Source organism: Patella vulgata, chromosome 2 (genome assembly GCF_932274485.2).
Source record: "Patella vulgata chromosome 2, xgPatVulg1.2, whole genome shotgun sequence".
NCBI classification, from domain to species: Eukaryota; Metazoa; Mollusca; class Gastropoda; family Patellidae; genus Patella; species Patella vulgata.
Genome location: NC_065880.2, coordinates 63,150,427 through 63,164,009, shown reverse-complemented (window position 1 = coordinate 63,164,009; position 13,583 = coordinate 63,150,427). Strand labels below are relative to the sequence as shown.

The 13,583-nt window shown below is 35.7% G+C and overlaps 1 protein-coding gene across 3 annotated transcripts in view; it reads right to left on the bottom strand.

Moving 5' to 3' along the window:
• Nucleotides 1–13,583, bottom strand: part of LOC126811314 (uncharacterized) — a 69,417-nt gene that overhangs the window by 23,869 nt on the left and 31,965 nt on the right. The window contains exon 3 of one of the 3 annotated variants that reach the window (XR_008785967.1): nucleotides 11,691–11,827. The exons of the other annotated variants lie outside the window; for them this stretch is intronic. The gene's annotated coding sequence lies outside the window, so the exon portion shown is untranslated. Of the gene's footprint in view, nucleotides 1–11,690; nucleotides 11,828–13,583 lie in introns of those variants that run through there. 3 annotated transcript variants of the gene reach the window in all.

Sequence of the window (13,583 nt, the reverse complement as noted above, 5' to 3'; positions counted from 1 at the left end):
CACATTAATAAATAACTGTTCTATCGCGATATTGCACCGCATATCAATTATAAATGGTTATATGTGTGGTCAAAGGTGGGGTGGGGTCTGAATAAAAAAATGTTCTTTCAGTGGGCTGCTCCTGTGGTCAAAGGGGGCCTGTTCTCAGATACAGAGTGTTGAACCCACTCATTTTATATTATTGATATACACTTGTAACACTTGCCATACACCAATTTTAAACAGTTATATTGTATATTTTCCCATGTGTGGTCAAAGGGGGACAAAACATAGTTATTTACAGGTTAAAGACCACAATAAGTGTCAAGTCCACAGTATGATAGTATAGAGCAAATGACCTCATTTGGCTGCGTTCTTAACTTACACCATAACATAACTAGCATAGGGACTCAGTCGGTCGTATTTCCCCAATTATTTGCAAACTCCTGTGTATCCGCATTTCTTCCCTAAAAAGTCAAATGCATAAAATATATAAATTGAGGTATAATTTATATCTTTTCATAATCGTTTGATGTACTACAGTTCAGCAGTATTTATCAAGACCTCGATTAGGAGGATTGGCTACGTGATCTTTATACACGGGACATTTCTGTTATTCAAACCAATCTGCATGTGAATTACTACATAACAAGTTGACAGTAGTTCATCATTGATTTGGGGTTCATGTGGAATAGATTCTTCGGTCGAAATACAGTTATTCTTTTCTAAAATAAAACGAGTGCCTTGGATTTTTGTGTGGATTTGATATCGGTTATAATTAACCAATATTCTCTTACATCAGAGACTTGTGTTGCGTTCAGTTCATTTTTACGGTAAGTACGAGCTTACGTCTTACTTGAAAGCGCTTTCGAATCCCGTTGCAAGTTCTATTTATGTCTTATTTCTGTTTGTAAGACCGATAACCAAAATACCTTTATAGTTTGCAATTTAAAAGTCTATCTTTGCAGTAATTCTTAACTATATACACTCTTAATACAGTAAATATGCAAAACAATTTGAACACAGCGTAATACATGTATAGTCTTATGCATACGTGTCCTTTAAAATGTTCTAGACATGCAGCTTTACATGACTGGTTGGAAATATAACCACATATATATCGTGCAGAATATGTGAACACGCGTGTTTTCACTATACAACGTGGACTAACGCGTCTGTATTATTAACGAAAATATTCAACATTCATAACATCGTGGCAGTATATCATTTTCACATCAATTGTTTATGACAAATAAATACCGTTAATTTTGCATGTAACATTACACGATAGCGACTGCTACACCGCGTTATATATCGTGGCATAATCGTGTTTCGTCAAACCTTCGTGATGTTTGTACTGATACCTGCCGTCGTATGAATCCTGAAAAATAATATTTCACCGTATCGCAACAGGTAAGTACTAAAACTAACACTTACTGCAGTATTTCAACATCTTGCGGCAAAATAGACATTCAACAGCAAAACTGAACGAAGACCCACAACTAAACACATCGTAATATCTGAGCATTGCACGTGAAATTGGATGTTTGACAACAAAATTGAACACCTTGCGTAATTGGACACCTTGACTGATTTTAATCATGGCTCGGGAAATTGAACGGGCCAATAAATTATTGAACAGTCGTGCTAATTGAGGGGACGCTTATAATTCAACAAGTGTCGAGAAAGTAAACACTAGTTAATTAGACGCTTGGTAATCAAAATTAAATAGTGAGATTGAAATTCGATAGAAATACAAATTGAGCACTATTCGCCGAAATTCAACAATATTAACGCTATTTACGCCAGATTAAACAGTACCAATGTTACAGTGTTAGAGGTCAAAATCTTTACCCGATTTTGATGAAACTTGAAATGCACGTTTATAACCCAATGATCTTGGTTCGTTGCGATATTCACGCATATCGGATCGTATTTTCCTGAATTATGACCTCTGATTGTACAAAAAATCGCATTTTTAGGGGCCATCAAGAAGTCACAATTATTATCTGATTTAAAAAAGACGTTTGAATATGTCACCATTATACCATATTGTTGGTTGAGTTCGAATTTCATGGAAATTGGACCAAAACTGCCAGACAAAATGCATATCAGATCGTAACTTCCTGAGTTATGGCCACTGATTGTACGATAAATCGCATTTTTAGGTTACCTGATTAAATAAAACATTCAAATATGTCACCGTTACACCGTATTTCATGAAAATCGGACAAAAACTGCCAAACAAAATGGCCACCTGTCTACGCAAATAGTGTAAACATCTGCTATATCAAGGTTGTGGAACCTCGAGAGCTCACAATTATGATCCGATTTTGTTGAAACTTGAAATGCATGTTTATAATCTTAAGATCTTGGTTGCTGTCGATATTTGCGCATATTGAATCGTAAATTCCTGAATTATGCCCCCTGATTGTACGTAAAATCCTGTTTTTAGCTTGTGGTCCCTCTAGAGGTCACAATTATTATCTGATTTACAAAAACGTTCAAATATATCACTGTTACACGGTAATGTTGGTTGAGTTCGAATTTCGTGAAAATGGGATGAAAAATGCCAGACAAAATGGCCGCCCCTCTACGCAAATAGTGTAAACATCTGGTATATCAAGGTTGTGGACCCTCTAGAGGTCACAATTTTGTTCTGATTTTAATGAAACTTAAAATGCATGTTTATAACCCATAGATCTTGGTTCCTGCCGATATTCGCACATATCTGATCATACCTTCCTGAATTATGGTCCTTGATGTTACGAAAAATCGCTTTTTGTTTAGCTTGTTCTCTATCCATCTTTTGAAAAATGTTGGCGCATCCTGCCTGGCAGCCACTTGTTATCTGATTTTTGTAAAACTTTAAATTGATGTTTATATCACACAGATCTTGGTTCCTTTTGATAATCGCGCATATCCAAACTTAACTTCCTGATCACAATTTGTATTCCATTTTAAAAACTGTTTAAATATATCACCGCTACACGTCAATGAAAGTTGAATTCGAATTTCGTAAAATCTGACCTAAACTGCCAGACAAAATGAACGCTGTTTGTACGCAAATAGTTTGAATTTAGTAAAAAAAAACTGACAAAAACTGCCGGACCAAATGGCTGCTCCTGCAAATAGTGTAAAAGTATGTAATACAAAGGTTGTGGACACTCTAGAAGTCACAATTTTTATCCGATTTTGATGAAACTTGAAATGTATGTTTATAATCCCCTGACAAAATGGCGGCTCCTTGTACGCAAATCGTGTAAAAATGTTATACCAAGGTTGTGGACAGATCCTTTCGCTGTGTGCGTATATCAGACCGTAACTTCCTGGATCATGGCCCCTGATTATACGAAAAATCATGGTTTTTTAGCTTGTAGATTCTCTAGAGGTTACAATTTTTTATCCAATTTTAAAACCGGTTAAATATATCACCATTCCACAATAATGAAGGTTGAAGTGTAATTTTGGGAAAATTGAAACGAAACTGAGTGACAGAATCGCCGCTCTTTGTACGCTTATTGTGTAAAAGTGTGTAATACGAAGGTTGTGGACCCTCTAGAGGTCACAATTTTTATCTGATTTTGATAAAACTTAAAATATATCTTTATATCTCAAAGATCTCAGTCCCTTTAATCTGATTAAAATACAGATCTATATTTCGTTCGTTTTTTTATACTTTCGATGGCCTACACTACATGAAGATCTAACAAGTTATAGCGATAGGTCACGACAGGGGTCAAAAGACCGACTTATGACCCTATGACGTCAGACATTTGATTAACCAATCAGCATTGATGTTACTAGTGGATTACCCACAGTTCCATGCAAAACACGCCTAAAGCTCGCCGTAACAGACCGTTTCATTGGCTTATCCCTGACACCATTCAGAACACGAGTTAAATAACAACTCTTCCAGATCCAAGTGTAGTAAAGAGAGAGAGAGAGAGAAATGGGGTTTAACGTCCTCTCGACACAAACTAGGTCATTTCGGGACTAACATATGGTTTAATTTTATTTACACAATTCGCTTACGCGTAGGGGTCTTTAGCAGTGGGAGGAAACCGGAGGACCCGGAGAAAACCCACGAGGTTGGACAGGCGACCCTACTCCTTGCCACGTAAGTGTAGTAAAGACAAGTAAAACGAAATTTTGAACTATAAAATCGAAACGAAATAGGATCTGTGTTTTAACCAGGTTGCAGTCCCTTATGAAACTTTAAATATATCTTTATATTCCAAAGATCTCAGTTCCTTTCGATATTTGTGCATTTCAGACCAGAACTTTCTGGATTATGGCCCTTGATTGTGCGAAAAATCACTTTTGTTTCTACCTTATTCTCTATCCATCTTTTGTAAAATGTAGGCGTATCTTGCCTGGCAACTGCTGGTTCAGATTTGATGTGAAGTATGAGCCCTATTGATTCCCTGCTCTCATTCCATAGCTTGCAAAATGTTGGAGTATATTGTTAGCAACTGCTAGTTTATCAATTTTTATACGCCCACATTTTCATGGGCCGCCGTCCGTTCCCAAATAGCGTAAGAATATGGTATATCAAGGTTGTGGACCCTATAGGGGTCACAATTTTTATCCGATTTTGTTGAAACTTGAAATGTAAGTTTGTAACCCAAAGATCTCGGTTCCTTTCGATATTCGTGCATATCGGACCGTAACTTCCTGAATTATGGCCCCTGATTGTACGAAAAATCACGTTTTTAGCTTGTGGACCCTATAGAAGTCATAATTTTTACCCGATTTAAAAAAACGTATTGTTATATCACCTTTACACCCTAGGGACGACTGAATTCGAATTTCGTGAAAATCGGCCCAAAATTGACAGACAAAATGGCCGCCGTTCGTTCCCAAATAGCGTAAGAAAATGGTATATCAAGGTTGTGGACCCTATAGAGGTCACAATATTTATCCGATTTTGTTGAAACTTGAAATGTAAGTTTATAACCCAAAGATCTCGGTTCCTTTCGATATTCGTGCATATCGGACCGTAACTTCCTGAATTATGGCCCCTGATTGTACGAAAAATCACGTTTTTAGCTTGTGGACCCTATAGAAGTCATAATTTTTACCCGATTTAAAAAAACGTTCTATTATGTCACCGTTACACCCTAAGGATGACTGTGTTCGAATTTCGTGAAAATCGGCCCAAAATTGACAGACAAAATGGCCGCCGTTCGTTCACAAATAGCGTAAGGATATGGTATATCAAGGTTGTGGACCCTATAGGGTCACAATTTTTATCCGATTTTGTTGAAACTTGAAATGTAAGTTTATAACCCAAAGATCTCGGTTCCTTTCGATATTCGCGCATATCAGACCGTAATTTCCTGAATTATGACCCCTGATTGTACGAAAAATCACGTTTTTAGCTTGTGGACCCTATAGAGGTCACAATTTGTATCCGATTTAAAAAAACGTATTATTATATCACCGTTACACCCTAAGGCAATTGAGTTTGAATTTCGTTAAAATCGGCCTAAAATTGACAGACAAAATGGCCGCCGTTCGTTCTGGAATAGCATAAGAATATGTTATATCAAGGTTGTGGACCCTATAGAGGTCACAATTTTTATCTGATTTTGTTGAAGCTTGAAATATAAGTTTATAACCCAAAGATCTTGGTTCCTTTCGATATTCGCACATATCGGACCGTAACTTCCTGAATTATGGCCCCTGATTGTACGAAAAATTGCGTTTTTAGCTTGTGGATCCTATAGAGGTCATAATTTTTATCCGATTTAAAAAAACGTATTATTATATCACCGTTACACCCTGAGGACGACGGAGTTCGAATTTCGGCCCAAAATTGACAGACAAAATGGCTGCCGTTTGTTCAGTTCCTTTCGATATTTGCGCATATCGAATTGTAATTTCCTGAATTATGGCCCTTGATTGTAGGAAAAATCACTTTCTTGTTAGCTTGTTCTCTATCCATCTCTCGAAAATGTGGGCGTATCCTGCCTGGCAGCCGCTGGTTGGTCATGCAAACACTGAGAAGTAGTAAGAGTGAGATTTGTACGTTTAGGGCATAGATATCTCCCGATTTGGTAAATTTCTATGAATATCGGTAAAATTCTAATTATCACAACAAATCTAATACGAAGAGGCTAAAATCTGTAGGTACGGTGTGTTAATTAACAGGGGTGAGAAATTGACTGAGTGGTGATATAATTATCGCTAGGGTTGAAAATCTCGGCGACGGTGTGTTTTCTGTACCGGGGTGTTAATTAACGAACGGGTTAAAAACGACTGACACAGTCTGTATTCTTTGTTTGGTTAGTTTTCTCGAAAGCGTATTATAACTGCACCAATGGTGTTTTATCAAAGGTGTTTTATCAACAGGCTTTATCTGACGCGTAGGTGTTAAATCCAATTTACCGTGCGATTTTAAGCAGATCGGTCTTTGTTAAGTGTAGGTCTTTATACATGGATTTATACGTGCTGTTCGTTCTTATACGTATTTCATTTCTGGGTGAATACTACGTGTTTTATACTTCGTACCATAGTCGGGCTGCAATTATTTATATATTTGTCTTTTTTGTGGGTTTAATTTGTTTATATATTATCGTGCATACCACTGAAGTATAAATGTACGTTATTTACCGATATCCGGACCAACCTCCATTAATATCAGACTAACGAATCTGTTTCGAAAACCAAGTTTATAAATATAAAATCGAGCAATTGATGAAAAACTATTGGTTTCGTCATGTCTATATTTACTACACATGGGCGTTTTAATGCATAAATGTATTGTTTCTTACCTGGGTTGTAAAAAGGACTATCCAAGAAAAATTTAATTTCCACATATATATCAAATGATAATTCACATATCAAATAACACTAATGCAAATAGGGACATGCGCCGGCGGTGATATTGTCCATTGACCTTTGACTTAATATGGAAATAGAGGCTTTACAAGAACAGCTAAATTTAAACACTTGTTAATATTTCTATTGTTTACGATTGTATGAAATAGCATTATTATTTTTCTCCCGGTACTAATAAACTATGGGTCGAGTGGATTCAATTTTTATTACGTGATTTATGAACGTGATGACAGATCGAGAGCACGGGCTCCACGTGTCTATTTATAAAAGCATGCAATCACCTTTGGGAATCAGCTTCCAGTCTAAAACGACTTTAAAATCTCTTTTGTTATTTCGGCCGCTTTATTTGAAAAGATTTTCATAATATGCCGTCGTAATTTGTCATTTTGTTTTTATTGTTAATTCTGTTTAATTGTGAACATTTCGAAATCTAAATATTTAATATTTATTCTTGGGTATGGGTTTAGAATAGTGTTATAGCATGATTTATTTGTTAAAGATCTGTTAATTCTGAAACAACAATTTATTGCTGTAGTGATCAATTTCAACATTTTCACTATACATGTATTCTAAAGTCATAGTTTTAAACTTAAATAGCTTCATTTACAATATTTCCGGCCATATATTATGCTAAATTGAGTCCCACGTCATAAAAGTCTTCAACTTTTAGAACCGTCCATAGCACACATTCTGTCCAGAATTTGACGTTTTAACAGCTTAATTAATAAATTTGATGAAGAAAACTATTTCAGAACAACAATAATTTCTTATACACCTTTGATGTAATTAATTGTTTGTTTGACAAATTACGGTTTTGAAATAGGATACACTACACATCTACATTAATTTACAGGGTCATATTTTGAATTTTAATAAACCAAGGTTCATTCAAGAAAATTATTGTTGTGTTCTGATAAATTAAGTGTACCTGGGCCCTGTTTCTCGAAATCTTAACTAAGATAAAACACATTCACTAAAATTGTTGAGCTGGGGCAATAATTAATTTATTCCCCCTAATAAAGTCTGGCAATTAACAGTTGTTATATAACATCTAGGTCAACGGTGATCCAAGTTGGTATTCAGCGAAGCATACTTCCTGCTCTGATGGCAGTTTGTGTTGTAATATGTGACTTGGAAATACGTTTAATAATTTAACAAATTCAAGAAGAAGAAGAACAACCAAAGGCATCAAATTTTCGCATACATGTATTTCCAATACGACAATTTTTTTGTTTTGAAATATACTGTAGAAAAATAACTTAGTCCTCTAACTTAAGTACCACATGATAATAATTTAATGTTTGTATTATAATCCCTCTTGTTGTTTTCAAGGACCGTGAATGTATCGGAATCGAAATCCCAGATAGGATATAAATTTTGATATTATATGTAAGATATGCTTACAATTATACTCAGTTTTGATATATTTGTAAGATATGCTTACAATTATACCCATACTCATCGATCACTTTAGAGAACTTTGGCGCTGGTAAATGTAGCAAATGGTGGACCACCTTATTCTCACTCGATAATCGTCGCTATTTGATTCATTCTTGCATTTCCCATCAATGGTGATAGTACAATTTGAAATAATAATATCCGTTAGTCATGTTTGTATATTTTACATGCCGTATGAAGGCAAGGTTTAACTATCAAAATAATTCATTCTCTTCGAAAAGAATTGACGGCCTTTTTGAATATTTCCTTCTAGCTCACTCTTAAATTCCACGTGTTGACCATGTTTCTTTTGAATCGCCCTAATATTACACAAAATATCATTATGGGAGCAGAGCTAATACGCATAGAAGCGAATGCTTCGGCCCATATCAACTGCCATTTAAAGAAAAAATAAATAAAGCAGATAATTTATACGTTACAATTTAATTAAAACGTTTAATATATGAAGGCATATGCATATCAATAATGTAATAATAAATAATGGTATTGCTTGTACCTTTTTCTTGTCTATTTTACTTGTGTGTTTGAACATTTCTCTGATTATAATATAATCGCTTGGGCTGTTTTTTTTGGGTTTTTTCATTTGAGATACTAACCGAAATTTCCTATGAGAAACAAAATAAATTGTATACATGTTGATAAAATATCAAGCTTTATTCAAATGAGATGATAGAGAAGTAAAACATACATTTATGTCATTGCAATAAGACCAACACTGAACAGACCACAGTATGTCATTCTTGAATTAAGTGTAACAGGTAAAAAGAGTCACACTCCATCCAACTATTTCAGGAAATCCATTAACAGTGTCGCCTTTCAGTCTGAGATCAAAGGGAGTCTGAGATCAAAGGGCAATATTTCGTGTGAAAAGCGTGCTTTCCTGATAGTATAAATTCTATAATAAGGATGAGACTGAATCCACTATTAAGTGATGTGTTTAAATTTATCCGTTCTCGTAAAACCCATATTTCCATAGGTCGCTGTCGTCATAGGTCGGAATTGTGTATGCAAAGACAAGCTTGTTACACAAAGTGTGATGGAATCAGAGCATACCAGAAGATGTTCGACGGTCAGCTCCACGTGTTGGAGGCGGACGTGGGTTCCTATTATTAGACATGATTAGTGTTATTTGGTATGTGATTTATCTATTGTTATATAGTGATGGAATTCTGTTTCCTTGGATAGCCCTATTTACGACGGTAAGAAATACATTTATAAAATATAACGGTGACGAAACTTACAGGTTATCATTAATTGCGAGATCTTTTGTTTATAATTGTGCTTTCAAAACAGAATAGAGCATCTGATATCAATAGAGATTAGAATATATCGGATAATCATATGAAGGTTTAGCGGGATATCGGTAATAACGATATTGCATGCGACTGATTTTAAGACACACGCATTTATACTTCAGTGGTACGCACGATAATATATAAACAAATTAAACCCACAAAAAAGACAGATATATAAATAATTGCAGCCCGACTATGGTACGAAGTATAAAACACGTAGTATTCACCAAGAATTGAAAGACGTATAAGAACGAACATGTAACTACAGCACGTATAAATCCATGTATAAAGACCTACACTTAACAAAGACCGATCTGCTTAAAACACACGGAAACAAGAAATCGCACGGTAAATTGGATTTAACACTTACGCGTCAGATAAAGCCTGTTGGTCCTTGATAAAACACCTTTGGTGCAGTTATAACACGCTTTCGAGAAAACTCACTAAACAAAGAATACACACCGTGTCAGTTGTTTTTAACGCGTTCGTTAATTAACACACCGGTACAGAAAACTCACCGTCGCCGAGATTTTCACCCCTTGCGATAATTATATCACCACTCAGTCAATTTCTCACCCCTGTTAATTAACACACCGTATCTACAGATTTTAGCCTCTTCGTATTAGATTTGTTGCGATAATTAGAATTTTACTGATATTCATAGAAATTTATCAAATCGGGACATATCTATGCCCTAAACGTACAAATCTCACCTTTACTACTTCTCAGTGAAAGGACAATCAAAGCGGTAATTTATGTAATCCAATTTATATATGTCATCTTATCGAGTGTTTGTTCTAGTGTGCTCATTTTTCTGACATGTAACACTTCTAAATGTAACTATAAGTTCTGAATTTTGGGTTGGGTTGGCACCGGAAGGATCATAGTTTAATAGTTAATGGAAAGATTTAACTCTTACGTAATGCATCTTTTATAACAGCTTTGAGTTATGGCCCTTGTTAAACTTTGTAAAATCTTGTCAACACTCTGATAAAAACAAAAGTTTCGGTGTATCTAAATCTTACATAATGAATCTTTAATGATAACTAACAATTTTAATTGACAGTACACAATATTCATGTAAATTAGATCTCTTTGTGGCAGATTTGTAAACCATGTCACCTTTCACTGAGAAATAGGTAACGGTTAATCTGTACGTTTGCCGTATATAAATCTAACCCAAAAGGTCAATTCCTACGTATCTGGATAAAAAGATAAAATTCGGATTATAACTCCACATTATGGCTTATAGATCATGGGCCAAGAGGGAAGATGTTATCTCTGATACTCTCTCAGATTGGACTAAGTTATCAGTCGTTTACTTAAACGAAGAATTTATATGCAACGTTTGTTAGTTGACACTAGGCCTAAATCTATTTTCAATGATGTTAGAATTGTTGAAAATCTCAACGCCTTACATGACAAGTATGTCATTGTACCGGCTGACAAAGCGTCCAATAACTTAGTGTTTATATGTAAACGATATTATTATGACTGCCTGTTCAAAGAACTTAATTTCGGGAAATCACTCGACAGTGCTACGTATAAACGCTCTACTCTTAGTAAGGATGAAATTATATCCAATCACAGATCTGTACTTACTTCATTTGGTACTCCATGTGTAGATACCTATACAGATCTACCCTTTTTATATTGGATACCTAAACTACATAAAAATCCCTACAAGCAACGTTTTATAGCAGGTTCATCCCGTTGTTCCACAAAACCACTTTCAAAAGTATTGACATCTATACTAACGGCAGTGAAAAAGGGTATTCAAAAATACTGTGATAAAATATACTCTGGTAGTGGTTTTAATCAAATGTGGATATTAAAAATTCCAAAGAATTACTTGATGGTTTGCAATCTAGATCACTCGCTTCAATCTAATCTATACAAACGTTTTACTTTTCTACATTGTAAACTAAAATTGCCCATAGTAAAAATTAAAAGCTTGGTTAAAATATGTTATTCACAGTGTCTTTTCATCTAAATCGGGAAATGTTAAATATCAATATTTAGTTGTTGATTACAATTCCACATATTTTGTTAAGAACCATAGTGATTCTAAAAATAAATTCACCGGCAACAAGATAATTCAGATGTTGGATTTTTTAATTGATAATATCATTGTTGAATTTGGAGGGGAAATTTATCAGCAAGTTGTAGGTATCCCCATGGGCATCAACTGTGCACCTTTGCTTGCTGATTTGTTTCTCTATTCCTACGAAGCCGATTACATACAGGCACTGTAAAAACAAATAAACGATTAGTCAGACATTTTAATTTCACTTATCGATATATCAATAATATTCTATCACTGAATAATCCAAAATTTAGTGATTATGTAGAATTCATATATCCTGATGAGCTCGAAATTAAAAACACTACTGACAGTGACAATTACGCTTCCTACTTGGATCTGTGTCTCGATTTTGACAATTGCCATAAACTTAGTGTTAAATTGTACGATAAACGTGATGACTTTGACTTTCCGATTGTTAACTTTCCATTTATTAGTAGTAACATTCCGATATCACCAGCTTATGGAGTGTTTGTGTCTCAGCTAATTCGTTACGCGAGAGCTTGTTCATTTTATGCTGATTTTTTAAGTAGATCGAGGCATTTGTCATCTAAGCTTCAACTACAGGGATACTTGCGAACTAAACTTATTAAAACCTTTAAAAAGTTTTATGGCTGTCATATTGACTTGATTGGTAAATATAACATGTCTCTCTCGGCTATTATTCTAGATATATTTAATTGACGCGTATACTATCTACCTGATAAGGTCTGTCTACTACATCGTTAACACTGTTTATCACATGCATTTTGCATACCGATAGTCCATTGGCCAATCACGCTATTTTACCGAGATTTCGCCTAATAGTTTGGATGCAGCTATGGCGGATGTGGCGCCAGGCAGGGTAAGCTTACTCTTCCGGACACCTGTTACCACTGTTTGTCGTGTATTTTGTACACAGTGAACAGTCGATATGCTGATTACACTTTTTTGCCTGATTACACCGCTTTTTTAGGATAATACCTTGATGACCTTTTCATTTCGGCACCAAAAAGTCTGAGTCAATGCATACTCGCAGTCAAGTTTTCCAAATTACGTGAATTCACATGTGCAATCAATAGGAATCAATAATTGACTAAAATAGAAGCCCCTTTAACAACAAATTGCTACCATGTCGTAGTCTTGTAGACAATACTTATATTCTGAATTGTCAGTAAGTCAGGCCCGTAACTAAGGGGCATGGGAGCAAAGGCCCTTTCCCCCCCCCCCCTCCCATGCAAAAAGTTCCCCCCCCCCCCCTTTGGAAAAAATAATCGACCATAAAAACAATAGATATGGATTGTCCATCAATTTTACAGCACCCCTTGAGAACACTTCCCGCTCCCCTCATTGCTCTAAGCTAGTTAAGTCCCTGTGCAGTAAGTAATCATTATCCAAAATAGTTGACCTCATTATTAAAGAACAATTACAATTGGGATGCGACCAATCTGAATTTTCACACAAAATAGGTGCCGTTGTCATGGATAAATTACAAACGGGCTATGATGAATAGCACACCCCCACCCCTACAAAATACATCATGTATTATAAGTAGGTTACAAAGGAGAGAGAGAGAGAAATGGGGTTTAACGTCCACTCGACACAAACTAGGTCATTTCGGGACTAACATGGTTTTTAATTTTATTTCAATAATTCGCTTGCGCGTAGGGGTCTTTAGCAGTGGGAGGAGAGAGAGAGAGAAATGGGGTTTAACGTCCACTCGACACAAACTAGGTCATTTCGGGACTAACATGGTTTTTAATTTTATTTCAATAATTCGCTTGCGCGTAGGGGTCTTTAGCAGTGGGAGGAAGCGGAGGACCCGGAGAAAAACACACGAGTTTGGACAGGCAACCCTACTCCTTGTCACGTACAACCGGGGATTCGAAACCACGCCAGTTGACTCAATGACAGGCCTTAAGATACAGCCCGCAGCGCACATG